The 27,793-nt window shown below is 42.8% G+C and overlaps 1 pseudogene across 1 annotated transcript in view; it reads right to left on the bottom strand.

The window, feature by feature from the left end:
• Positions 1-1,278: 1,278 nt before the first annotated feature.
• The window catches only part of LOC147725076 (uromodulin-like), a 221,853-nt pseudogene continuing 195,338 nt past the window's right edge, over positions 1,279-27,793 (bottom strand). The window contains exons 5-8 of the transcript XR_015295281.1: positions 20,272-20,514; positions 11,304-11,463; positions 2,185-2,253; positions 1,279-1,346 (exon numbers count right to left, since the gene is read on the bottom strand). The product of XR_015295281.1 is annotated as a uromodulin-like (transcript). The remainder of the gene's footprint in view (positions 1,347-2,184; positions 2,254-11,303; positions 11,464-20,271; positions 20,515-27,793) is intronic.

Here is a 27,793-nt window from a genome sequence, read left to right as displayed (position 1 = left end):
TGTACATGGACTTACTGGCCATCAGGTCCACTGAGGGAGCATCTCACTAGGAAGAAGTCCTTGCTGCTCCAGGAGGTTAGATCTGTCTACCTGCTTTGTTTGGAGATGCCAGGCCCTCCAGGAGTCGCCCAGCACCACTACCCTGGGTACCCGCGCATTAGCCACAACCAAGGCTTGTTGTGTGTCCAGTCTGGGCACGACTGATGCTAACACCAACCTGCTGATGAGGGACTTCAGGATCGCCAAAGTCAACAGAGAGAGTGTCCCTACTGTGCTGTTTTTTCCCCCTCTCCAGGTCAGCAAAAGCCAAGTTAGAGCCACCTACTACAGCAAATTGCCGGTTAAAACAACTCTGCAACTGAGCCACCCAGCCCAGGTTCGAAGAAACCGACTGCATCCCTTTGCTCCAGAGACCTACAAGAGCCAAACCCCCCTATGGGTTCTGCTGGACTTGTCTCCAAGTTCCCACTTGCAGCCTTTCTTTTGCAGGTACCTTTGCCATTGACTCTACAGCATAGTGCTCAAGGCTACCAACACAACCAGCACTCTGCTCCAGACTCAGCAGGGTGGGTAGACGTGAACTGCTGGTGGTTTCTTAAACCATGGTTCCTAAGCACCTTAAGTCCCTAAAGGTATCCCTCAAAACGTATCATAAGTGTATCTATGCAGAGTATGTTCCTCCCATAACATAACATTACTGTGTTCGAGATTCATACCGCAGAACCATTATTTGAATATTTTTGCCTATTGTAAAAATTCATATCTCTGAAAGTACTTACCTGATATTGATGATCTTGGTGTCTGAATTTATATACAAATCTGTGTAATTTTCTAAATTGGTCTCTAATTTTCTTCTTGGGTATGTTTCTCATTTATTGACTCTATGTGTACAACAAATGCTTAACTCTACCCTCCGATAAGCCTAAGCTGCTCAACCACACTTCCAAAAATAGAGCACTTAGGGTTATTACCTTAGGCCCTGTAAACCAATATGGTGCGACCAGATGGCCCTCCTCCAAGCTGTGTAATCTGAGGACTCCTAGCTTGGCTGTCTGGTCACGCATGCCATAGGAATGGATAGCCGCCCAAATGACCAGGCTGTCTTGAAAGTCCAGATGTGGGCTACTTTGACTCTTTGAGTCCAGCCGGAGCTCAAGGAGGTTGGTTTCGAAGGTCCCTCTCTTGTTACTCGGGATACAAGGATTACAAATTAGGCGGAAACCACCTTATCATCCATTTGTTTGCTCTAGTTTCCACAAGGGCCCAGTACAGCCTGCCCTAGTCCATTTGGGGCCCAGGTCTGCTGCTGCTTTCTAGCCCTATCCACAGGGCCTTTTTCTCAGAGCCTGCGTTCATAGAGAACAGGGTGGAATGTGAAGCTGACATCCACGTAGAGGATGGACTGGTCACAGTTGGTTTAGCAGCACTGTACTCTGATCGAAATGAGCTCACCTGGTGGATTCATGGATGGACTGCTTGCCCAGCCTTGGCTTTTGTTTCAAACACAGAGCTTCCACTCTGCCAGGACTGTTCAACACAAGAGTCTACCTTTCATGGAGCCCACCCAGCAGAGCGAAGGCCAAGCAGCCCTGCAGCTTGCGCCCCTCTCCTCGTAATCTGACCAGAGAGGGTGGGGTTGGGTGTCACTAGTCCCAGATGCCACCTGGCAGTCCAGACCCCACGATCCTCCCTGTTACCCATCTCCATTCAGCACATTTCTACAGCAGTTCAGAACAACAGTTCCATGGGTGTCTATGCCGCCTGGGCCAGCACCTCTGTGTCTTGCTCAGGCTGAGCCTCGGCCTGCGTCCCCTCTCTGTTGTCAAAGAGCAGGCTGGGACCGCCAGTGCCTTGTCTCCACAGACCATGCAGGTAAGCAAAGACTCCAGAAGGGTGTGAAGGTTGGTCTGGGATGGTCACAAGGCTCCTCATCCTATCCAGCAGGTGCCTCTACCTGGTTCTTCCAGCCAGTAGCAAACCACATAATAAATAAATATTAAATTGTATTTTCATGGAGCATGCAGAGGAAGGTTGGGTGCCTATCTTGAGAAGCAGGTATTACTAAAGCGGTGAGTCAATAATTGCAGAACAGGGTATTCTAGGATGGACTTCTTATATAGCTGACACTGATTACCTAAAATAATATTCCACAGCAGTGCAAGTGAGACAATATGTAAAATATACCTGAAATCCGAATCGTAGCCATTTCACGAGTTAAGGGCCCGTACTTGCAGAACCAGATGAAGATGAACACTAAAAGGGAATAAGAAAGGCAGAGGCATTTAAGTTTTTACTTCATATCCAGAGCCTCCATCACATCTGGAATTCTCATTCATCCGGAACACCAAACACCCCACTCACTCCAGGCACCCTTGCTAACTACCATCAGATCACATTATGCACTTCCATCACACCACACACAACTGCCACATTGTGACTCAGCACACTCCTAACATGTGGCATTCCTCTCAACACCAACCTTCACATCTGGAACACAAACTATTCCAATGCTCCTACTGTTCCCAGAAAGAAAAGCACCGTTGGTACCCTTGTATCCAACAGGCTCTCACACTCAGCACCTGCTCACATCCAAGCCCTCTTCACAAAGGGCATAAGATGGTATGCAGACACTACTTCTCACTCAAAAGCTGCTCACCTGTCACACAGACATCCAACACCTTCTCAAGCCACTCCCTACTTTCTATCAGGCAAATCGTCACCGTACAAAATGTCACAATCGCTCATATCCACCACTTGCAAGATCATATAACTGACATCGCCTTATCTTCATGCTGCCTAAAACGCAAGGTTCCCTATGTTACTTTAGTCTCAGTCTGCACAGAACACATGGTTACTTACATTACCTAAACCTCAGGCTTCATAGTCTACAAGAGCATTCACATTGCCGTAACCCCATTCTGTACAGTATATGATTACCTATATTAGCAACAAACCAACCTGCATAGTATATATGGTTACCTACATTACCTTAACCACAGGCTGCCTAATACACAAAGTTACCTATATTACTTAAGCTTGGTATACCCAGCACACAAGGTTACCTATGTTGCTTAACCCTGGTATACCCAGGACACATGGTTACATAGAATGTATTAACCCCTGCCTGTACAGTACTCGATTACCTAAATTACCATAAGACCTGTGTGCACACTATACATAGTTACCCATGTTAGCTTCACCCAGTATGCACATTAGACATGGTTATTTACATTACCTTCACCACAGGCTGCCTAATACACAAGGATAGAAAATGCTACTGTAACCCATTCCACGGAAGGTCGAGACCCACCTAGGGAAACCATTAGACAAGTAATGTATGATTCCAAAGCCAACAACCAACATTCCTCACCATACATTGAAACTTTTACAACCCATAATGTTTTGTATAAAAGAAGAATACCTACAGATTGTAAATTGAAACAGTCCTCCGACCATGTGTCTGTATCTATTCTCCCGGATGTAATATTTAATTAAGCAAACTGTTCCTGTTTTGCCATAACGCCTTTTGTCTTCCGTAATTGAAGGGGTCTCGAACCCCAGCACAAGACTACATATTATTTATCCCAAAAGGGTCCCCAAATTTGCTAGATGTGGTCATGCTGAGGCTAATTTCTTCCATGTAATGTGGCACTGCTCAATTATTACGACTTACTGGGAGGAGATACTGGCCCATATCAAGACTGTATTGAGCGGGGAGGTCCCCTGCGCACTTAAACAATGTCTGCTGGGCCTAATCCCAGAGAGTGCTAAAAAGAAACTCACTAGACGGTTCATGATGTTTCGCCTTACAGTGGCTAAGATGCTTTTTGCAATCAGTTACTTAATGCTAGGGCCCCCCTTGATTCAGGATTGGAGGAAAGACTTGCTGGAGTGGGCAGGGGCAAAGGAGGTGCACATACAAAGAACATGGTGGGATGAGAAAGTGACAAATGACTTGCTTTCCTGTGGAGTTATGGTGCAGGCACTGATGACATTTCTGGAGAACTCTATTCCCAGATAAACAAACAACAATTAACATTATGTGGGTTAGAGCTCTGAATGTGGTGGTGTTGGACGATGGATAGGGCTTGCAGGCATAGATGTGATCATGGACACCCTGATTGTGTTATATTATAGATGTCCTGTAGATGCGCCAGGATGTTCTCCTATGTACATTGGCCAGTTACCATGTGGAAGCTTGGAGGAGGGAGTGGTTGAGGGAATTCAAATACCTGAGTTGCTTTATCGTCTATTATGTTATTAATGTGCACCCTCAGTCCCGGCCTCTGTGTCCCCTTCTCACCAGTCCGGCCACAGCAGCTACAAGCCTTCTCACAACTCTTCTTGATCTTCCTGTAGCTCTGTGTCATCCTCAAGATACTTGGCTGAAGGTTGCCTTCAGCTCTTGGCTTTGCTGCAGATACTGGGTCCCCTTCTACCCTGTATCTCTGCTACCACTCAGGTCTATCCTCAGCTTGGAGATTTCCAGCTCATGGTTTTTATGCAGTTGTTTGTGTCTTTGAAGCTTCTCGCCTCCCTTCATCTCACAGTTACTGTCACTCCAGTATGCCTATGAAGCCATTGAGTCTCAATGTAGCTCATATGTTCCCTGCTTGCCTATCTTACTTATTTCTACTCAGTTTCCTTTAGTGCAACCCAGGCTCAGTTGGTCATGTGAGTGTGCTTCAGAGGTCATCAGGCAAGACATATACAGTACAAAAGAGGGGAATGGCCATATCAGTTGTGCCTTTTATATTGTTCTAATGGGGGAGCACATCTTCATTTAAAAAAAAGCGATATACTTCCACTTGCATGTATGTCCAAACGTTAAAGAGGATAGAGATGAGAAGTCTTTTAGGCCACTTTGAAAGCTATGTGGGCGATAGATACCTAGAGCAATGGTGGATGTTATAAAGGCCTAAAGCGCAGGGAAAAGGAGTTGTACATTTTCGGGCACCACTTTAAGTCTGTTCTGCAAATCTGTTCCCAGAATGCTCCCTGGAAGTTTAGTTTTGGAGCCAGACAGCCGGCAGAGTCTGACTACTGTCTCTGGAAGCACAATTGAAACTGAGATGGCTACCAGCAAAAGATGGCTAATCTTATAGGGATCCAGGAAGCAGAAGCAAACTTGCACAGCCTATCTTTCCAACAACCATGAGTGGTTTCTCAGTGCCAAAGTGCTACATAGCATCTATCAAATAGACTTGTTCAAAGATGCAGGAAACACAAATGCTCAGACTGTGCTTCAGGATACTATCAACTTGGGTTGATTGAGAATGCCCTTTTGATAGACAGGTCAGAGAGAATTTGGTATGTGTTTTCTTCCCATTTGGTGGATCCCGACTGTGCTGCTCAAGTGTACTATTGCAAAGCCAGAATGATTTGACTGCACCCAAGTAGCCACGTCATTGGTGGATCAGGGGCCTTCTTTATCTATTTGAGCGACAACAAAGGAGGTTGCCATGCAGACTGGATCTCCTGCACATGTTTGAGGGAGATCCTTCTATTGTTGAACTGTTTGGCATGATTTCTAAATTCCTAAATTCTAACAGTATGGATATTTGAACCTGCCACAAGACTGCATTGGTGTTTTAAAAGAAGCAACATAAATTTCCAAAAGACATCATAAGCTTTTAAATGGAAGAGGTTCAGCATCTGAAGTATTCAAAACAACTGGGATCTCTCAAGAGTTCAGAAAGAAGTAGAGATTCCTTACCTGCTCCACTTGGCAAGGCCTTGCCTCGATTTTCATCATTTGAGGTAAATTCAGCAGCATCCCTGCCTATAGTAAATCTGAATAAACTTCTTACTTTGGAATTTCTTTTGTGAAAGTTTTCCTAGAAGGAACTAGGAAAGTATTTCCTCCTGCTAGTTCTCTTCATCACTATGTGAGCAAAACATAGTTCATGGTTCCGCCATTTGAGCCTATAACCAAGCCAAAGTTTAGTTGGAAAGCTGTCTCTTTGGAACAATTCACCTCTGCCTACAAAGAAAGCAAACTTTAGGCATTGGGTTCCCGGGAACTTTACACTGTGTCTTTAAGAACAAATAGTGATAAGAGCTCTCCCAGGTTTTCGACCGAAAGTAATTTCAGACTTCTATATCAATTCAGCAGTTGCCTTACCAGCTTCCTTTCCCAACCCTTCAGCACCAGCAGAGGGAGTCCTTCTCATGTGGGGCGCGGAGAGAGAGTTTTAAAATTCTGCTTGGACGGAACAATAGAAATGAGCAGGTGGAGGTGATTGTTTTTTCTATGTTCCCAGTTAACAAACACATTTGTATCTGGTAGACCCAAAGTTCACTTAACCATGGGAAAATAACTATTGTGCCTTCAATAGGAAATTGTAAGGCTGAAACATGGACATGCGCCCATACTTTCATGAGACATTATGGGCCTCATTAAGATGTTGGTCGGAAAGGCTCCAAATGGAATTCTGAATTTTCTAACCCGTGTTTCTGACCAACCATGTTACAATATATGGTAACCTTTCAGTCTTTCCAACACAGTTCCTACTGGCATTCGGAGACTCTGAGTTGATTGGAGCTGGATCGTACAGGTCTATGGACTGCATTTCCGACCGACGTATTGCAATGTCAGATTCTGACAGGTTTTCTGAATCGGTCTGTCTGACACAAAATGGCTGTCGGAAACTCACTTTGGGGGCCCGTAGCAGCCCCACTACACTCAAATGCCTCAGGTTGGGGCCCGTTGGAGTACCCATGGGACTGCTCTGTACAACCATGCACAGTGTGACAGGCACCATTGGGTGCTCGCCACAGGGTGCAAGGTTTTACGGAACCCCCCCCTTTTTTCAAAGTGAGCCTGTGTTGTCGCTCAGAACACAGGCTCCCATGGAACTCCAACCGAACGGTGTTCCAAAAGATCGTAAACGGTCAGTCGGACTCACCGAACCAGAGTTTGGTCAGAAACCATTCCGACAAGAAGTCGGTTGGAATGCTTTTTGACTGACATCGTAATTAGGCCCTATGTCTTCATCTGGACTCCTCAGCTGCTGCCTAGCTAGGACAGGCATCCTTTCTAAATTGATTTGGATGACAGTGGATGCTGTTTTTGCTCTCTAGTCTGTCTTTTTCTAGTGGGATGGACTTGCTGTACTATGCAGTGCTCTGGACTCTTCCACCTAGGATCCTCTTGGTTTTCATAAAAATTAACTGACCTAACTATCACCGTGGGGGATGATGGGACAGAGGTGGAAGGGTGAGGCCCTTCCAGGCATAGCACCAGTTTTACTTCCATTTCTGTGGCAGTCTATCTGCTACCATTGCACTCCATCTCCTTCCTTCTTCCTTTTATAAAAGGTCTGTGACAGATGTTTCTGGTCACAATTTGCTAAGAATAGGGAGTATTTTGTTTTTATTCACTTCCTTTTAAAAGTGAAAAGCATTTTGGCCAATTGTAACCTCCTTATATGCTACGTAGACAGTCTTTCTTCTGTGTAAAGTGCACTTTTCGCAAAAAGAGCTTTGTTCATCTGTATACAGTTATATTTATTCAGGGCTTATGGTTTTTATGATGCCCATGGAGAAGTAGAATTGTAGGTAGGTAACTTTCCTCTCTTTTCGACACTTTATTTAACAAATATTTCTCAATGCCTTACTTCTCCACCGTTCTTCAGAGGAAACTTTTAGGAATTTCTAAAGATCACATAATTAAGTCAGCGTGTAAGTGTGGCACCAATATACGGCTCTCTGGTGTTACTTCCGGAAGGGATGTGAAGGGAGCGCCTTGAGTCTACCTGTTGGTACGCAGGAGCAACTGCTGGAAAACGTTCCTGATCTAGTCTTGGGATATTTGAAAGGTAAGGAATCTGCAGTTACAGACCCTCCCCACCCCGAAAGAGTGCTATCGAGTGTAGGTAACTCCTTCTCACCTACACATCCCTGGGCATTCTTCAAATCACTAACAGTGAACAGGAGTAGGGATCGAGGATGGAAGGATGCAAGAATAAGGCTTGATGAGAGATCTATCATGGCATCAGCAAATAAAGCATCTGGGTGATGAGTAGGAAAGTTAAACTGAAAAAATAAAACGGAACAAGATTTTTGTTAAAGTGTGAACAATTAAAAAGTAATGAAATGTCCCAGCTGGCCATACTGCATGACATCTCAGATCTCCCTGGTGTTTCTGCATATGAACACCGTTGGCTGGCTAAATAGTTAACCATGGGTAAATTTTGAAAGAGAAAATAGCCCTGCAAAAGTCGAAGGATATTTCCCTGTGAGCAACGAAACACGTGTTGGCTTATGAGGCTAAAAGATTTCAGCAACCAAACAAGAGAATTCCAAAATAAAGATCAAATAAAGAAGACAACTGTTACATTTTTTTGTTTTATTAATAATATTGTTTATTAGCGTGTGCTTGAGGGTGTTTAGTTTATTACTATGTTGTCTTTGACTACATTTTAAGGAGTGGGGTGGTTCTCCCTGCCCCATTAGCACTGCATTTCCTCCCTAGTATGAACAAATAAACTTATTGTGTATTTCTCTGAGGCGCCACCTCCATACGACTCACCACCCGACTGCTTGGGATTCCAGTTCATAATAAAACAATAAGAGTAAAACACAAAATAATGCAAGAGTATTGCTGTTACAGGGGCAAAAGAACAACCCATTGCAGTACCCTTAACTTGCAAGAAATCATTGCTGAGCAAGAAAAGGTTTTTTCAAGCAAATCTGGATACAGACAGGACTGAAGTACTGATAACAAGGCTAGGAAAGATGTGCACTCACAAAAGACACACCAGAAATATGCAGATAAACGGGAACATAGAACACGAGGCAGGTAGTCGGCATGTAACAGAGCAAATCAAGAAGAGTGCAGACAGGAGACTATGATCAATGGATAACACAGGAACAAAGATGAAGGAAATCAAGGGACAGAAAACAGATACGAATAGCAAAAAGAAGGAATTGGGTACAGTGAAAAGGAAACTGAATCAAAGAACAAGCCTGTACTAGCAGCAGGAGCACAACAGAACACAAGGACGCGCAGAAATCAATTGCAAGTCACACAAATCTGCATTCACAGGGCTGAAATAGTTAGAGGCTCCAAGGAGGAGCACAGGTGCAGGGAGAAAGCCAGGTGAAAGGACTTAACCAGGTGTAGGGAATCAAGGAGCCACCAATGAAGGGAAGGCATGGGAAACCATGAGACACAAGACAGGGAATAGGAAAACCTCAAACAGAGTATGGATTGGGACAGATATAGAGAATTGTCCATAGTGCAAATAAAAAGGGGTCAGAATAACCATAGGATCCAGGAACCAAACTAGCGAATAGGGAACTGCCACCAGGCCATGATCTATGAAGGGTCTGCAAGAGGGAACCACAGGAACCATAATGCATCAGGGAACTGTGACAAAAACCTGGGCTGGGAGGTGGGGGAAATGAAGCATACTAATTGGAGATGTGAATTCTTTCCTATATTAATGCAAGGCCTGATTCCCAAAGGGCCCTTGTGAGTCAGTCAACCAGTATTTGTATAGCACAGCACTGTCATCCCTAAGGGTATATTAGCACTGAGGGTGCTTGTCTCCGTCGATAGGCCATGTCTTGAGTGACATCTAGTGGCAGGATGGCAGAATCCTGAGGTATATCGTCAGTTGGTAAGATTAAGCAACCTTAAGTCTTTTTTAGTCTGCAGACAGCTCTTGTGTTTACTAAGGTTTTACCTACTTGTGGACAAAGGTTTACGTTTTTCCCTTTCCTTGAATGTACTAATGCTGTTTTCTCTTTTTAGAGTTACCTTCTTTAGGAGACTCATCAAAATTCCTATCTACAATGAGTTTCTTCTTGGTAGCATGCTCAACATCAAGGAGTATGGAGAATGAAACCATCTCTATTTCCCATCTATAGTTAAGATTGTATATGGGCAGATTTGTTTTTGTTTGTGGATTATAAATATGTTGTTGTGTTATTTTAACTGTTACTTGAGACTAAGGAATTCTCATCCCAGTCTGAATGCCAATGTCTCTTCAGAGTGAAGGTCTGAGATTCATACTCTTGAGGTTATATGAATATTTTCTGTTTGGTGCAGCTGGGGATGATTGATGTCAGAGATCAAAATATTATGTTTTGATCAACTAAGAGAGGCTGTATCCTTTTTGTATCTACTTGTAAGTTCTCACTATTTTTGATTGCTTACTATTTGAACAAAGGACCTCTAAGTTCAATATAGATGTGTTCTAGAGGAGATGTATTCTTGCCATGTTTGTAGAAATCTTTAGGCTTCCACTTGGGCTGTTCTCTGATTTCTCACATGAAATTCAGTGAATTCAATTATGTTTTGAAATTATGGTTTCCTTGTAATGCAGGCATTTTTTAAGGTTGATTTTGAACTTATCATAACATGTCTTTGTTTTAATACAGTGTAGTAATGATAGAATAGGTTTTTTTTTCTGCACTCAGTGATGGTTTTGTCTTGGTGGTGTGTCTTGTGGGGTGTTTCTGTCAGACTGAATATGACATACTGCATGGGCATATCCTCAACATGTAAAGAATGGTAAAAGGAAGGAGATATGGAGGTAATATTTAGATTATTTACCTGTAATCTTTCTTCCTCGTCTCAGTAGTCAGGCGCCTACCTGCATCCCTTCCTATCTTCAAATCTCCATCAACAATCTGATAGAGGGCTTTGTGAACCATAATGAGTGGGAGCAAGCAACAGGAATAAGGGTGGGAAGGAAAAGGGGTGGAAGGAAAAAAGGAGGAATCCAATTGAAAAAGACTCTCTAAAAGTGAGCTGTGGAAGGACACAAATAATGCATCGATGCTCAGAGGAAGAGATAAACACATGAAAAGGAATGAAGACTACTGCGAGATACCAATAAAAAGTAAGCAAATGAGAGTGACAATGAAGCCAAGTGGTAAGCCCACTGTTAGAAAGCTAAAGATCTTGAAGAGATCGTGAATGATCTGTCTAGCTGAGACCTAAAATTTACACAAGAAAGAGGTAGTAGGGTTTTATAGGAGGATAGCTGGCGTCATCCATGAAAATGAAAAAGAGCTTGGGAAGTGTTGACCATTGGCGGCTGGAGGATAATTCTTTAGTAAGTACTGGGATGAAGAAGGAGGAATCGTAGTCATGAAGGTTAGTAGTATATAATCTAGATGAGGATTCGATCTGCATGTTCAAGTGTCTCGCTGCACATGTGCCTGCCCTTCATTGTTCATGACAGTAACTCACTGTGACTGTGCTCAAACCTGCTTCTAGCGGGGCTCATACATCTGCATGTTTAAAAAGTTATTTACATTCTTTGTCTGCATCAATCGTCATGACTTACCTGGCAGGTAGTTGATGGATCCTTCGGGCAAAGGGACACATCACACCACATATAGACGTCAGGCTGCCCATTAAAGATGAATGCCTCGATCTCAAACATGACTTGCAGTGACTGGCCATTCTCTACTACCTGTACATTCATGGTTTGTGTCATTGCACAGCTGCAAAGAGAAAAGCATTGTGAAGCTAGATTTCAATATCAGCATATAAAGGCACAGTGCCTCCTAAAGGCAACCGACTTGCAGGGCCTGATTCACAAAAGCAAACTAAAACGTAAGTCTAAGTCTACTACTCTTTGGTATTCATAAAGGAAAGTTACTACTACTAACTTTTCTACTAGTAAACTTACATGAATAGTAGTTCTAAACCTACTAGTAGTAAAGATACTGGTTGTAAATTACCTTTGTGAATACCAAAAAGTAGTAAACTTAGACTTACGTTTACTAGTTTTTAGTATTCACAAAGCTAAGCTACTAATAGTAACTTTATTGCAAGTAAAGTTACTAGTAATAAAGTTGCCAGTAGTAAAGTTACTATTAGTCATTTACATTTGTGGATTCCAAAAAGTAGTAAACTTAAACTTAAATCCAAGTTTTTACCTCTGTGGATTGGGCCCGCAATGTGTCCATCAGTGCCTTACAATGGCGATGGGTAAGATTTCTTTATTTTACAAATGTGTGAATTCAGTACTTGTTATAAAGACAAAGCTGAGGTTTAACAAAGTAATCAGTTCCCGGGATGTGTTTGTTTTTCCATCTTTTTGAAAATACTTGAATATGAGCTTAATTGCTTCGGGATCATTTATAAAACAAAATGAACTTCCGACTTCTCTTGTTCCACTTCAATAGCACACAAGAACCAGAAGCCAACATGTGTTTAGAAACTTGATTTTTTTACTTCTTCAGGGCTTAAAAATAGCATGCATGGTATTGTGTAGTCAGTCATTGATAGAGGTACTGATGTACAGTTTCACCATATACCACACTTTACAGTGAGCATGATAGCTTTATTCTATCAGTTCTGGTTGAGTCCTGCAGTAGTAAAGCATTCAACCTGTTGGAACCAATTGCCTTGAGTTAGCATGCTCACAGCTACATATTCTATATGCACTATCACAATCCATATCATACCACAAATCCCTCATCCATGCATTAAAAACAATAGGAATAGCCAACAAGTTACTTGAAATAAAACTTCATAAATATAATTGCAATTAAAATTGTATTTATATGGCGCTTACTACCACTGATAAGATGTTGACGTGCTTATCAGCAAGCAGCTTGCTACTCTGGAACCCAAAATGGATTGGTGGTGGGTTTGTAAAAGGATTTTTTATTTTTTTATTTTAGCAGTGGACATGTGAGTTTGTTTGTGGGATTGACTAAGATAAAGAAGGGATAGAGGAAGGGAGAGTCTAGAAAGTGCTTTTTGGAAGATCATAGTATAAAAATTAGGTTTGGGATGAGTCAATGGATGGATGGATAAGGGTTGAGTCTACAAAGAGTTAGCTACTAGGGAGATTATAGTAGTACAATGAGGTTTGGGATAAGACAGAGTGGAGCTAGACAATATATTGAAAGAGGTATTGGATGAGACATAGAGTAATGAATTGGAAATAGTTTAAGTTTTTTTTTTCCCTACAATAGGAGTAAAGCAATGAATATATAGATACATAACTATATATAAAGATATACATGAATATGGAAACTAATAAAGAGATATATGATATGAATGGTTGGAAACTCCAACTTTCACATGCTGCTGTGCAGAAAGATAATTTATTTCTGTATCTTTTTAATTTGTTTCATTATTTTGTGGGGAAATGTTTTTTATATAAGTTTGTTTATTTAAAGTGTTCTTTATTTTTGTTTTATATTTTCCCTAATATTTCAAAAGTGAAGCACTTGTGGATACTAATATTATGATCATATTTACACCTTGTGATAGTAGAAAAGAAGAAAACAAGTTAAGCACCATCCCTGATAACCCCATCATGTGCTCCAGTAGACCGATGGAAAGTATCATGTTTGTCTGTTTCAAATGCTGACAAAAGGTCAAGTAGGATCAAAAGGAATGATTTCTTTAGGTACAGCATAAATAGTGCATCATCCACAATATGAATAAGAGCAGATTCCGTGGTATGACCTTGCTTGAAGCCGGATTGGAATTTTTCAAGAAGTTGGAATTGTTCAATATATCTACAAAGTTGGATGTGAACACATTTCTCCAAGAGTTTTGCCAGTGTAGGAATGGTGGAGATTGGATGGAAATTTGTGAAGATTATTCTGATCAGCCCTTTTTTTTGTATGCTGTGACCTGCTGACATAGCATCACCATGACAAATACCATCTCATAAGTATTCCCCTGTACACAGTGAGGAGTCCTACCCCACACCACAATCATCTGCAAGGGGTTTAACTTAACCCGTTTACTGTGGCAGCGATTCCGTCACGGTGCGGGCGTTCGATTGAGAGGGCGGGCCCCGTCGGCCAACGGACGTGCGCAGCACTACCAGTGCTCGCAACGCCCATTGGCCGACGGGCGCATTTAAGGGGTTAAGGAGAGGCCCCATGAGGAAGCCTACACAAGAATGAATGAGAGCTTTTGTCCTTGATATTTCTCTTTTCATCCTCTAGATACAGATACCATGTGTTCTTTATAATGTAAGGATGTATATGGCTGGACCTGGAATTCTCAAGCTGTTTCCCATTATAAAGAGAAGCCCTTTACTATTTGAACTATGTATGAACAGAAATAATTGTAACACCTGTCAATAGTGCAATAGGGTGTAATGACATATACCCTGAGAGGTGTAGGCACAAGGGTTATCTTGATTACTGTGAACTGCGAACTGTATATTTTCTGTATGTCTAAGTTGTTTCGCAGCACTACCAGTATTAGGGTCCCAAGGATTCTGTTTTGTTTTCAGATATATAAATGTATTGTTTGTATGTATATTTTTGTTATGTCTTTGTAAATAAATATGGATTGTACATGTGACGAAAAAACATATAGATATATAAAAAACTGGATGTATAGAGACTTACATTGGAACTACAACCTAGTGTGAGTGTGCTCTTGAAATAAGATAATCGGTTGGTTTGAGAATGACTTCTCATTGATGGACTAACTCAGGTTTACATCATTTATTGAAAAAATTATTGCTGTATCCATTCCGCTGCATTGTTTTTGATTTTGCTTGGTTTCCCATTACTGGGCATTAAAAAAATAGTCAGAGTTTCTGTCAAAATTAAATTAAGTTAATTGAGATTTAAGGCAAAAAAAAGTCACTCCACCTCAAGTAGCTCACAGGCGCATAATAAACTAAAAGTTATAGAACATTACTGAGGGGAGGACAACAGCTTTCTGAATAAGACAATATTCTTTGCAAATTTACTCCAGTACTGCCCATGATCTAATAATAAAACAGGTTTTACACTTTTTTATTCTTTTCGGCGCACTTCTTTAAGATTCTGTACCTTTACTGACATTAAGCTTAGGCCATTGAACTTGAACCACATCCCCTACTCTTCAGTTGTTCATTCTAACACTTTACAGTTTACCATACTTCCTTTTATATTTCTGTTGCCTTTTTTAATTATGTCATCCTTATCTACGTGCACTTACCAATTATTATTAACCCAATGGTGATGCAGTTTAGTACTAGGTTCCCTTCCTCTAAGGCATACAAAAGGGTATATAACAGACACAGGATGGGGGAAGTGTGGAATCCTATACCATATTTAGCAAATCATCCCATTCACTGTAAGCATTGACTCAGACCATCTATAGATACTCTTTAACCCCTTCGATGCTGGTGACGGAACCATTCCGTCATCAGTCACGGTTGGGCTGTGCTGATGACGGAATGGTTCCGTCATGACCACACCCATTATCATTGGGGTCCAGCACAGGAGCAGAATATCGCCTGCAGCGATGAGGTTAACTATACAGTTAACAAGCTTATCAAATTCATTGAACCTAGGACAATATGGTGCTGTTTCATTTTTAATGTCTGTACAATAAATTTCATTTCATCAGATATTGACTGGGGTCCATGGTCCGTATGTCAGGAATCCCTTTTTCATGAAGGTCTCATAAAACGTAATTAGTTCCTTCGTAGAAGAACAGTTCACAGCCTTGTGTACAATCCCCCATCACTAGAATAAATATACAATCCAATCCCTTAGCAGATACTTGACCAGGAGCATAGCTTCAGGTAGGGAGGATGTGTTTGGGGTGATACACCCCTCTAAAACATGTAGTATGTACTAAACAGTTGGGTACAAGTGTTTTCAGTTAGGTATGGTGAAGTGTCTGTCAGATTTTACCATGGACCTCTACGTGCTGACATAGACAGAAGCACTCACATACACACACTCTCTCTCTCTTCTCTGCCTTAAAACTTGGTTAGTTTCAAGTATGCAATCTGCACTCCTCTCTCTTTCCACTGCCTCTTGAGCCTTCCTCATGTCCTGCTTCTCATAATGCATTTTAACTAGATGTGCCAGCGTGATTGTTGAGAAATCATAAGTTTCCACCCCCAATCTTATTGATCCTGTACTGGACTCACAATATCCATGGCCATCTTGGCCTATGGTTTGGCGGGAACCTCATGGAGGAAAGAGGTATTTTATTAATTACTTTTATCTACAGTTACATCAGATGTTATCCCAACCTTACTTTTCAACATACAGCCCTGGCCACCAGTAATGTGACTCGATTCTTGGTGAGACTTCTTATGTTGCCCTCATGAGATACATCTATAATTTTACATCTCAGTGAGAAAAGTAATATCTGTTTTTCACCCCTGCAGAGTTTCCCTTCATAAAGTGAATCCTAAATCTCCAAAAAGGATTTGAGATTGATTTTTAAAACATATTTCTTAGGCCAGCCCTCTATCACATAGCTTTCTACTTTTAATGAAGTTGTTTCTTCACCTAGAAATCTTTCTATCAATACTTTCATTTTATACATATAAATTCATGTCTTCATCCAAGCTACTGTCCTAAGTATCAACATCCTTGAGACGTACACATGGTAAACAGTTGGCAACTGCATTTCTTACACCAGGTTGATACCCCATAACTACATTCAAACTTCTGCATCGAGTAACTAATTGGCTAAACCATTGATGGTGAATGTACGGTACGGATGGTAAACTACATATACAAGTCGGGATTTTCTAAGGCTTTGTGTCAGGTTTGCATTACTTTTTTAACACAGACCCTCTGGCAAACACTTTTGGGAGAATTACATAAAAGGCAAATTGGTATTTGCGTTGGTTTGTAAAAAGAAATAAAAAGGAATGCAAACCACTGCAACCCACTGCTATGAGGTCCTCTGTGTCAAGAAGGGGTCCAATGTGTATTACATGGGAGTTCCGGTGCTACCAACCATAGTTTGTCATGCAAAGTCCTATCTACTAACAATCGTAGGTAGGGTTTTGTGCAAAAATTAATGCCACTTAAAAGCAGGCATTAAAAGGAGAAAATGCTGCACTGTACTGCACACATACAAAATAAGAAAAGTTCTAAAGCGAGTCTAAGCAAAGTATTTTGTACTGGAAAGCTATCCTTCCAGTACAAAGATTATGCTATACTCATGCAGACTCCTTTGTACTATGGTACAAAGGTGCATGTGTGGGGCTCTGCAGCATAATTCTGCACCGGAGCTAGGGAGAGGGGAGGAGAATGCCATATCTAGGTTGATAAAGGTTCACTTCTCTCTCTCATGCAATTCGGCACAGCAACTTTGGGTGCTGCACTACTTTGCATGGAGTTGTGTAAATCTGGGTCATAATTTGTAGCCGTGAGCATGATAACTCAGTGAAATTAGTTCTGGCAGGTTGAATTGTATAGTGCTACAAGACACAACCAGAATTGATTGAATGGAGCTATAATGCTCATGGCTTGGTATGTTGTGAAACTGTATAACAGCACCTTTATCAATAACTGACTTCAGAACGCCATGGATGTTCTTTCTAAGCCCAGAAGAAGCAATCAATGAATGTAAGCGCCTTGAGACTTTTGTGATTTGTGCGCTATACGAGAGACTATGACTATGACTATGACTATGACTAATAAGTGACAAAACATGTTTTGGCTTTTGTTTCCCTTTTGCTAGTATTGATTTATTCACAATCCAGAAGCAAATACACTCATATTCATGGAACCACTGAAATATTCTTAGACCTGCCCTCCTAAAGGTTTTTACTTTTACTAAAGTCTCTCCATCAGCTAGGCATCGTTCCCACTCAGCATTTGGAATCACATCTTCATCCAGGCTACTCTCCTCAGTAGCAAAAACCTAGAGAGGTAAGGATTATTAACAGTGGAACTGCATGTATTACAGCAGATATATATTCTATAACAAAGTAATAAACATCTAACATTTGTCTATTGTAGGGGTGGAACAATCTGACCCTTTAGGGGTAAATGCATGGATAAGGAGTTTGTAATCAGTAGGGATGGCAAACTGCATACCCCCCCAAAAAAACTGGATTGTCTAATAGCCAGGAATAAGCTGGCGCCTCTCGTTCGAATAGGTGTTTCACAATCATTTGACTGCCATTGATGCAGAAGCACCTATACATTCTTTCCTGCCTAGATTCTGTGTTTGTATGGCACCTAGTCCTTTTGAACTAGCATCAGTTGTGAGCATTGTATTTCTATGAATATCAAGCATCCAAAAGTAGGGGCATTCACTCCTCATTCCAATAGAGTTCATTCTCTTCTTTAAAATAACTCTCAGTGGATGAAGAGTATCAGGGATGTTTTTCATTAATTAGCAACAGAACTCAACAAGGCCTAAAAATTTTGTAAGCTGATCTTTATCAGTGGAACTAGGAGCTGCTTTGACTGCCAAGATAAGGTCCTGTTTAGGTGTAATGCCTTCTTAGATAATCATATTTCCTATGTAGTTAACTGATCTCACACTAATTTGACATTTATTTTTAACAATGGAATGGTCTGAGCCTTCAAGTGAATTAGCACCTTTCTCTTTGTTAATGTGTTCAGCAATATCAAGTCTGTAGATCAGAATATCAAATATGTAAGAATGTAATCCTGAAAGAATATAACTTTGAGAAGATCTCCCAATAAGCACTATGTGGTGTATTTTAAGGTGACGGCAACCACAGCCGACCCAAACGGTATTCAGTGAAATCTGTATGCCCCCAGAGGTGTAACAAGTGAAGGCTTAGATGTCTGGGAACTGGGTGGAGCTCAACATGCTGGTATGTACAGACTGAACCATGAATTGAAAAAAAAATAGCCAGCATCACCTATCATCCTAAGAAGGTCATTATGTTTGGGATAGGGTGACAATCCAGCATTTAGGTCATGTAACACTGCATAAATACCATTTACCCTACATTCTGTTTTTTAGCCACTACTACAGATACAGATGCAAGCCATCCAGTGACCACAATGGTTTTTATAACCCCTTATCCTGCTATTCGTTCGAATACTTCTTCTGAATGTTTCCTCATGAGGCTAGGTGCGGGGCAAACTTTGTACACAACAGGTTTTGTTTACATCCCAATAAATGTCACCCTTCTTTGGTGATATAAACCTTCCCTTTTGTAGAATACCTTCTAAAGGGAATTTGCACAATAAACATACTATCCGATAGGATGGGGTCCCTGTTTTACCCTGCAGGGTCAATGAATCAATCAATCAATAAAACTTTGTTCGATCTAGTTAGATGACATAGATCATAACAGTATACAGGTTTCAGAAGAAGCAGTTTAAACATCATTTTATACAATCAATACAAGGTAATAATAATAGGGAGCCTTTGTGACTCTACCAAAATAGACTTCAGGTAACTCTAGACAAATTATTTAATCATACAGTAAATCTTACCCTGGCTTCTTCCATTTAATTAATAAAAACCTAAGACCCTGCAAGGTCAATCTCTAGTAATTCATAATTAGTGATTCTCTCTGTTGGGCAAAACACTCTTGCCAATAATTGTAAATGGGGAAGAAGCATCTCTTCTAAATGCCCACTTTTAAACACATCTAAAACATTTTAAGTTGGCATTGTGACCGTCGGCTTTTGATTTGTTTCCTTTTCACACCTCAAGATGTTGGCTGCTTAGCCTGACCTTTTCTGCCACAAGCAGAATATTCAGTGGGAGGCTGCACCTCCATTACACCCGATGCAGTGTGTGTTATACCTTATAGTATTTCTGTGACATCCCTGAGGTTAGGGTTATCAACTCAAAGGTGCTCCTGAATTCTGGGTTTGTTTGTGCTTCATACTAATCATGCATTAGTGTGTCACATAAATTCACACACTCCCAAGTATTAGATACCCGTCTTAACTCTGCAACATATGTAGTAACCTTTAAATGTTTCTTTTCAAAGTTCAAAGAACATAGGTCTCCCAGGATATACATCTCCAAAATGTTCCTCCAATTTCCCCTATGTGAGTTGAAAACCATCTTTCTGGTTTCACCCCCCACCATTTTCAGTAGGTTTAGGCAGGCTTACATAAACTTTATATCTTTCTATGTCTAAACTGTGAGGTCATGCATGGTGTTTCCTTAAGGAATTGCAATTAAATAAGATTGAAAACCTACTCCATTTTTTCCCATGAAGAATTGATTCACCACTATCATTTAAGAAGAGGGCGCTGTGTCATGTGAGTCGCCATCATGCACATAATACAATATTAACGTACTCGTGTCTATTCCCATTCCAACCAAGAAACGCATTGGTTGTTAATGAATATTTGAATAAATGTATTTACCTTCATTTTACTGTCATTTGAGTTCTACTATTTTTATTCAACATTTCTTTCTCTTTTTTATTTATCAATAACATGTTCTGCTGATACTCAGGGTTGTCGATTATTTGCATTGTGATCATATTGAAGTGCTAACATTCCACTGGGAATAGGGAGCGACTATGTTATTGTAGGAGGAGACAGGTTGATCCGTATTCAGAAATGGCCACTTACCCGCCTGATATTAGTTCAACGCTGGGATCAGCAGGGTTGATGCTGGGGGAAGCCACACACCTCTCTGCCCTTAGAGTAAATGTGTCTCCATCAGGGAATGTAGTTGAAATACCAATGTAGACTGGTGTGCCCACTGTCAGGGTGTCATCTTCTAAGACTGGATCGTTAAAGGAATTAGACTTGAAGGCGGCCATGGTGGCAGTAATTGACCCAGAGCCATCCTCTGATGGTCCAGTAACATTGCTGCATATAAAAAAAAATTAGTTTTAGGGTACATAGAAGAGAGTGGGATCAATTCCATAAAGAAATGTATGATTTATCTATTTGAATTGTTGATTAATAAATCCAGAATGTTATTTTGGTTTAGTGTTCAGGAAAGAGGTTTGAGAACACCTTACGCGACTCCAGATGACGCGCCTGATGCAGAGGGTGATACAGACATTTCTAGGAAGGTTTTGGTGCTGATGTTAACAGAAGGGAATGGAAAGTCATACATCTGAGGAATTAAAGTACTGTGTCATGCCCAATGGCATTTATGAAACATAGGGCCGGATCACAGGACAGTTTTGATTGGCGCTCTTATTTGTCCTTGGTGGTAAGCGATTGCTTGGTACGAACAGCACTTATCACCATATTATAGGAGTAGTTCTTCACCATGAGATGCCTTCTGATATTCAAGAATGTCAAGATCTCTATGAGCATGTGCAAGATCAAGGAAAACACACATATAAAGATAATATTTCATATTTCCAAGCCAATACAGAAAAAGAAACATTATCTAACTGCAAGATTTTCAGATTTTATTTTAAACAAATTATACAAAATACAAAATAGCAGTATATTTGGCTAAGAAAGTCAACTTCAAATAAAAAACATGAAGTGGTGTTGCAGTGCAAATAGTACAACAAGTATACAACACCTCCAAATGTTTAAGACCCCTAAAACCCTGCATTATCCTATCATTAAAATATATTTATTTGAATAAAACATAACCCTAAAAGAAACAAGATAAAAGAAAAGCATAGTACAGCAGCATATTTTTAAGACCCCAGTGAACAAATCTATACTACTATTATAAAGAGAGAACTGTGTCCTTTGAGCCAGGTAAACTCGAAAAGTACACCAGCAATCCAAACACCCAAGACATCTTTGAAAACCTCAGGGCAAGCAGAAGGACAAAGACTATATAAAAATAAAAAATATACGTTCTTTAAAAAATTTAGGAATAAAAAAAAAGTAGTCCCTTGAAAGTAGCGCCGGCCGCGACGTGCGTGATGAAATCGGGAGCGCGGGGAGGAGCGGCGTTCAGGAGCAAGAGGAAGAGCGGCGGACATGAGCGCGGGGAGGAGCTGCGGACAGCCGGGGAGGAGCGGCGAGCGGTGGACAAGCGGTGAGGAGCGGCGAGAAGCAGAGGAGCAGTGGAGCGGTAAACTCAGCAGCGCGGGGAGGAGCGGCGACTGAGGTAAGTGAAGCAGCCGCGGGTGCGCACCGAGGGACGGGCGGGGGCCATGAGTGCTCGCAAGCCTTTTACTCAAAGTCAGGACGTTGGGGAAAACAGCGGACACAAGCGTGGGCAGAAGCGGCCAGGAGCAACAAAACCGGAGCAAGGAAACACTGTAAGTACGCTCTGCTGCTCCCGGCAGCTCTGCTGCGCCTCTCCTGCTGCGATGCTGCCCCCAGCCCCCTTCTGCCCCGGGCAACGCCGGGGCGGGCTGCTAGTACATCATAAAATAGATGTAAATGGTATATATATATATTCATCATGATGAGAACATGCTAAATTATTAAAATTACTCAACACAGTAATCGGTCTCATCATGAAAACATGTCAAAACAATACAAATATAAAATGCAGAAATAAGAGATTGTGCAATGCCAAACACTGTATAGCTGGACCAGACACATTCAATGTTCAACATACCAATAATGTAATGTTTATGATAAAAGACCGTACAAGAACTTGAAATACCCACCATTAGAACAGCTATTAGAACAGCTATCCTCACAACTTAATCGATATTTGAATATATTTGGCTTAGCCAGGTGAGCTAATATAGAGGAAAGAGACTGTAAGAAAATCAACGACGATCTGCACTGTCTAACGCCGGCATACTTCAGAGTAGGGAGCAGCAGCAGCTTTCCTGATGCTGTATAAAATTAGCAAAACAACATAACATTAATTGTACTCTGTGGTGAACAATCACCACCCTGACATAGTGTAAGCTTATCAGAATATTGACCTGGGGTTGGGACGCCTATTAGAACATATATGTCATATAGGCTTGCGACCCAAGTAAGATATGGTGCTATTCCAGATGGAGGTTGAATTAGTAGATAATCCCTGACAGTCAACTTCTAGAATTGCGCGGCTGCCTCTGGCATATTTAAATAAGCCATAAAAGTGAGCTTTGACATGCGTGGCTTGCTAAACAGCTCAGCCATGTCAAAACTGTGGCATGGGTTCTTTATGTTAGACAATCAAGAACTATAAAGGGCTTTGTTGAATGTGAGGCAATGTAACAGGATCATCCTATTGAAACCAGCTTCATGCTTTGTCCATATGGACCCCTAGAGAAGCAATGGTTGCCGGCAAATGCCATTGGTAACACAGCCTAACCCCTATTCAGTGCGGGAAACATAGGTCGAGGTAATTCTAAGCACAGCAAGTAACCACCTCAAAAATATGTTTTCCAATGCCTGCAAATCAGGGTATTCCTGCTCTCCCCAGAGTCTGGCACTGTAAGTTGCAATGGGGGAACTTTTAGCTGTGTGCACTGCCATCAACTCATTCAGCGGTTTGCTCCCCAACTTGGAGGCAAAGCCAACAAGCATTGGCATAGCCAATAGGTCTCGCTTTTGGGACCTTATGAGTATTTAGTTATGCAGCACAATATCCTTAGTGCAACAACATCAACTGTTGCATGGCTAAACCAGTATAAGGACCCAAAGGCGAGACCTATTGTCTATGCCAATGCTTGTTTAAATAAGTTAGCCTGTCTACCTTTGGTCCATTATCAGCATGCCATAATCTTTTGCAGAACTTGTTAAAGTGTCAGTTTTATCTAAATACTGATTAGTTATAACATCAGGTAACACAAGTCTTAAGCAAGCCCCACAATATCTACATCAGAAGGTTTAACAGTAGATATGGAAATTGAAAAAGTAGGGCGAGTTGATGTATTTTCATCCTACTTGTTCAGACCAGATGCATCTTGAATTTTGGAAAATCGCCACTTGATGTTGCAAGGCTTGCTTTACATCCATAAACACAGAGCCATTTTGTATTCCAATCCACCCATGAACCAGTTATTGCAATACATCCAGGAATGGTGCACAACAATTCTGTTGAAAGAAAGAGGAGAAAACAAAAGTAGCGCTTCACTGCTAAGTCTGTAAAGTGAGGCTGATGTGTTTGGATATGAATAAAAACCAATCTGGCCACTTTGCAACCACCACTCTGGCTTGCTTTATTTAGTTATGTGTTTATTTTTCATATTTGAAACCTTTTATTTCTCTCCATCACTAAATGAAAGAAGGAGAGAGAGGTTGTGAACCATTTCTTCAAGTCACGGTTTTCAGTAAGTGAGGAGCAAGACAGAAAGAAAGGGAATAATAGGAAGTGGGGGGCAGCTGCCAGCACAGAAAAGAAGAGGACATTGTCTGTGTCTTCTCTGGGCAACAAGGAAGAGACAGAGTCCCTTTCCTTCACTGCCCGTCCCCGAGCATCCACGTAAGCAAGTTGAGAATTATCTGAATGCCTTTGCTATTTCTGCCGTCCTGGGACACAGTTTTGAAAAGAAAAAGTGGGGGAATGGAATCTTTTCAATAAAAGAAGTAGGGCCGCTTTGACAACTGCTCAAAGCACTAGCTAGAGGCTGACCCTGGATTACTCCTTCTAGGACAGGAGGCGGCTCATGCTTGCATTTCAAGGGCAGGTGTGAGCAGAGGCGATGAGCCAGTCTGACCATTCGTCTTGGTCAGTCTTGAACAGTGGTCAAAGTGGGTGGGATCGGAAGGGCACGGCGTGCCCCTACTTCATTTATTAAAAATATTCCATTCCCCTACTTCTTCTTTTCAAAACTGTGTCCCATGACGGCAGAAATAGCAAAGGCTTTCAGAAAAGGCTCTGCTTGTTTTCGTGGATATTTGGGACGGGCAGAGAAGGAAAAGGACTAGACCTACCCTACTTCAGATAAGAGCTCTTTTTATGATACAATATGAAGTACCTGTGAGGAACAAATGATTAGAAGCACACACAGGGAACGTGCAATTTTATATTTCAAGATATTCTGCCTCATAATTGTGTCTTGTTTTTATTCAGCAGATTTAGAATTTATTAAAGAACTTCTGAGTGCTGGGAAGTTGTTGCAAACTGGTACTGAAGGCATTTTTACTATTGTTTGCCTTGCAATCCCAAGAAATGGCACTTAGAAACCCCCTTGTGAGTGTCCGAAAGTGACGTATTTTTTAAAAGGAAGATCCGTTAACAGAATTAACATTGGATACAAAGGTTCTATAGGGACTTTTGAGAATAGTGAAAGGATGGGGGGGGATCACTTTCACCCTCGTGCACTGGTTGCTGCCTGCTGACCGACAGGGGAGACTTGCAGAAAATCCCTCCCGCTTCTGCATTTCACGTCGCAACTCGCGGAACCCGCTCCGCGGGTCCCGCTTCGTTTTGTGAAGGAGTAATTAATTAAGGGGTGAGCAGAAGAAGTAAAGTATCCTGTGAGGGCTGCGAGCAGGCGGAGGCGGAGGCGCAGGACTACCTGTCCCAGGAGCGCCCGCCTGACCGCCCGCCCACAAGCAACACACCTGGGCGCTCTCCCTGCAGGATACGCCCCCAATTGACTGGAGTAAAAAGGCTGCCGGATTGGAGCTGCAGCGGGATCACTTTCACCCTCGTGCACTGGTTGCTGCCTGCTGACCGACAGGGGAGACTTGCAGAAAATCCCTCCCGCTTCTGCATTTCACGTCGCAACTCGCGGAACCCGCTCCGCGGGTCCCGCTTCGTTTTGTGAAGGAGTAATTAATTAAGGGGTGAGCAGAAGAAGTAAAGTATCCTGTGAGGGCTGCGAGCAGGCGGAGGCGGAGGCGCAGGACTACCTGTCCCAGGAGCGCCCGCCTGACCGCCCGCCCACAAGCAACACACCTGGGCGCTCTCCCTGCAGGATACGCCCCCAATTGACTGGAGTAAAAAGGCTGCCGGATTGGAGCTGCAGCGGGATCACTTTCACCCTCGTGCACTGGTTGCTGCCTGCTGACCGACAGGGGAGACTTGCAGAAAATCCCTCCCGCTTCTGCATTTCACGTCGCAACTCGCGGAACCCGCTCCGCGGGTCCCGCTTCGTTTTGTGAAGGAGTAATTAATTAAGGGGTGAGCAGAAGAAGTAAAGTATCCTGTGAGGGCTGCGAGCAGGCGGAGGCGGAGGCGCAGGACTACCTGTCCCAGGAGCGCCCGCCTGACCGCCCGCCCACAAGCAACACACCTGGGCGCTCTCCCTGCAGGATACGCCCCCAATTGACTGGAGTAAAAAGGCTGCCGGATTGGAGCTGCAGCGGGATCACTTTCACCCTCGTGCACTGGTTGCTGCCTGCTGACCGACAGGGGAGACTTGCAGAAAATCCCTCCCGCTTCTGCATTTCACGTCGCAACTCGCGGAACCCGCTCCGCGGGTCCCGCTTCGTTTTGTGAAGGAGTAATTAATTAAGGGGTGAGCAGAAGAAGTAAAGTATCCTGTGAGGGCTGCGAGCAGGCGGAGGCGGAGGCGCAGGACTACCTGTCCCAGGAGCGCCCGCCTGACCGCCCGCCCACAAGCAACACACCTGGGCGCTCTCCCTGCAGGATACGCCCCCAATTGACTGGAGTAAAAAGGCTGCCGGATTGGAGCTGCAGCGGGATCACTTTCACCCTCGTGCACTGGTTGCTGCCTGCTGACCGACAGGGGAGACTTGCAGAAAATCCCTCCCGCTTCTGCATTTCACGTCGCAACTCGCGGAACCCGCTCCGCGGGTCCCGCTTCGTTTTGTGAAGGAGTAATTAATTAAGGGGTGAGCAGAAGAAGTAAAGTATCCTGTGAGGGCTGCGAGCAGGCGGAGGCGGAGGCGCAGGACTACCTGTCCCAGGAGCGCCCGCCTGACCGCCCGCCCACAAGCAACACACCTGGGCGCTCTCCCTGCAGGATACGCCCCCAATTGACTGGAGTAAAAAGGCTGCCGGATTGGAGCTGCAGCGGGATCACTTTCACCCTCGTGCACTGGTTGCTGCCTGCTGACCGACAGGGGAGACTTGCAGAAAATCCCTCCCGCTTCTGCATTTCACGTCGCAACTCGCGGAACCCGCTCCGCGGGTCCCGCTTCGTTTTGTGAAGGAGTAATTAATTAAGGGGTGAGCAGAAGAAGTAAAGTATCCTGTGAGGGCTGCGAGCAGGCGGAGGCGGAGGCGCAGGACTACCTGTCCCAGGAGCGCCCGCCTGACCGCCCGCCCACAAGCAACACACCTGGGCGCTCTCCCTGCAGGATACGCCCCCCCCATCCTATCCCAGGCACTATAAAGCAGACAGAGCGTTCCCGCGGCGCGGGAGCGCGCGGGAGCGACCGGGAGAAGCCCGGGACAAGGGCGGGACCGTCTGTGGCCGTCCGTGGACGACCGGGGACGGGACGGGCCACCCCCCTTACACTTGGATCCTGTGACTTGTGAGGATAAGTAATAACTTATTATCCATTGTAACATATACTTTTTGCCTTTTGTTTGTGTTTAAACGGTGACTATGTCCACAAGGGGCAGCCGGAGCAAAACTGCAGCTGGAGGAGCAAAGGTGATTGGACCCATTGATAATTTTATTGCGAAAGCAAATGATGCAATAGACCAGGGTATATCTTTATTAAATCGACGCGTTTCTTTAGAGTTGGCAGAAGCAAAAAGGTCATCACTGGGTCTGCTAGCCAATGCGAAAACACCCCATCGAGATCCTGGAATACTTAATCAACCTGCTGCCATAGTGGAGATACACAGCATGCCAAACACTGTTGATTTATCTGCTACTCAGTCATTATCTGAATTACAACTGAGTCTGGAGAAGTCACCAAATTTAGATCTGATAGAGGACTTTAACACACAATTAGATATTGTAACTGAGTCCATTCCATTGGTAAATCTTGCCAATGGTTTAGACCCAGTTATGATAGAGGCATCGCAAGCCATCTTTAATATTGAAAATACCTCTATCGTGAATGATACATTAAACATAAATTTGGACCGTTCTGTTCCTAACCTTACTCCTGACATACCCATAGTTACCAGTAGTAATACTCTGGATGACTCAACTATCACTTCAAGAAATCTGAGAGGTCTGAGGGAGGGGGCTGTACAAAAATTACCGCCACAAAAGTTAGCTACAAATGTACCAAGTTCTAAGGGGAATCCTCAGGTTCAGAAAAAGCAGGGGAAGGATCAAGCAAAGAACAGCCTTAAAAAAGGGAGTAAAAAAGGAACTGCAGATCCTGTATGTGCTGGGGAAAC

This window comes from Lissotriton vulgaris, chromosome 4_1, assembly GCF_964263255.1.
Source record: "Lissotriton vulgaris chromosome 4_1, aLisVul1.2, whole genome shotgun sequence".
NCBI lineage: Eukaryota > Metazoa > Chordata > Amphibia > Caudata > Salamandridae > Lissotriton > Lissotriton vulgaris.
This window is presented reverse-complemented; position numbering and strand designations above follow the sequence as displayed.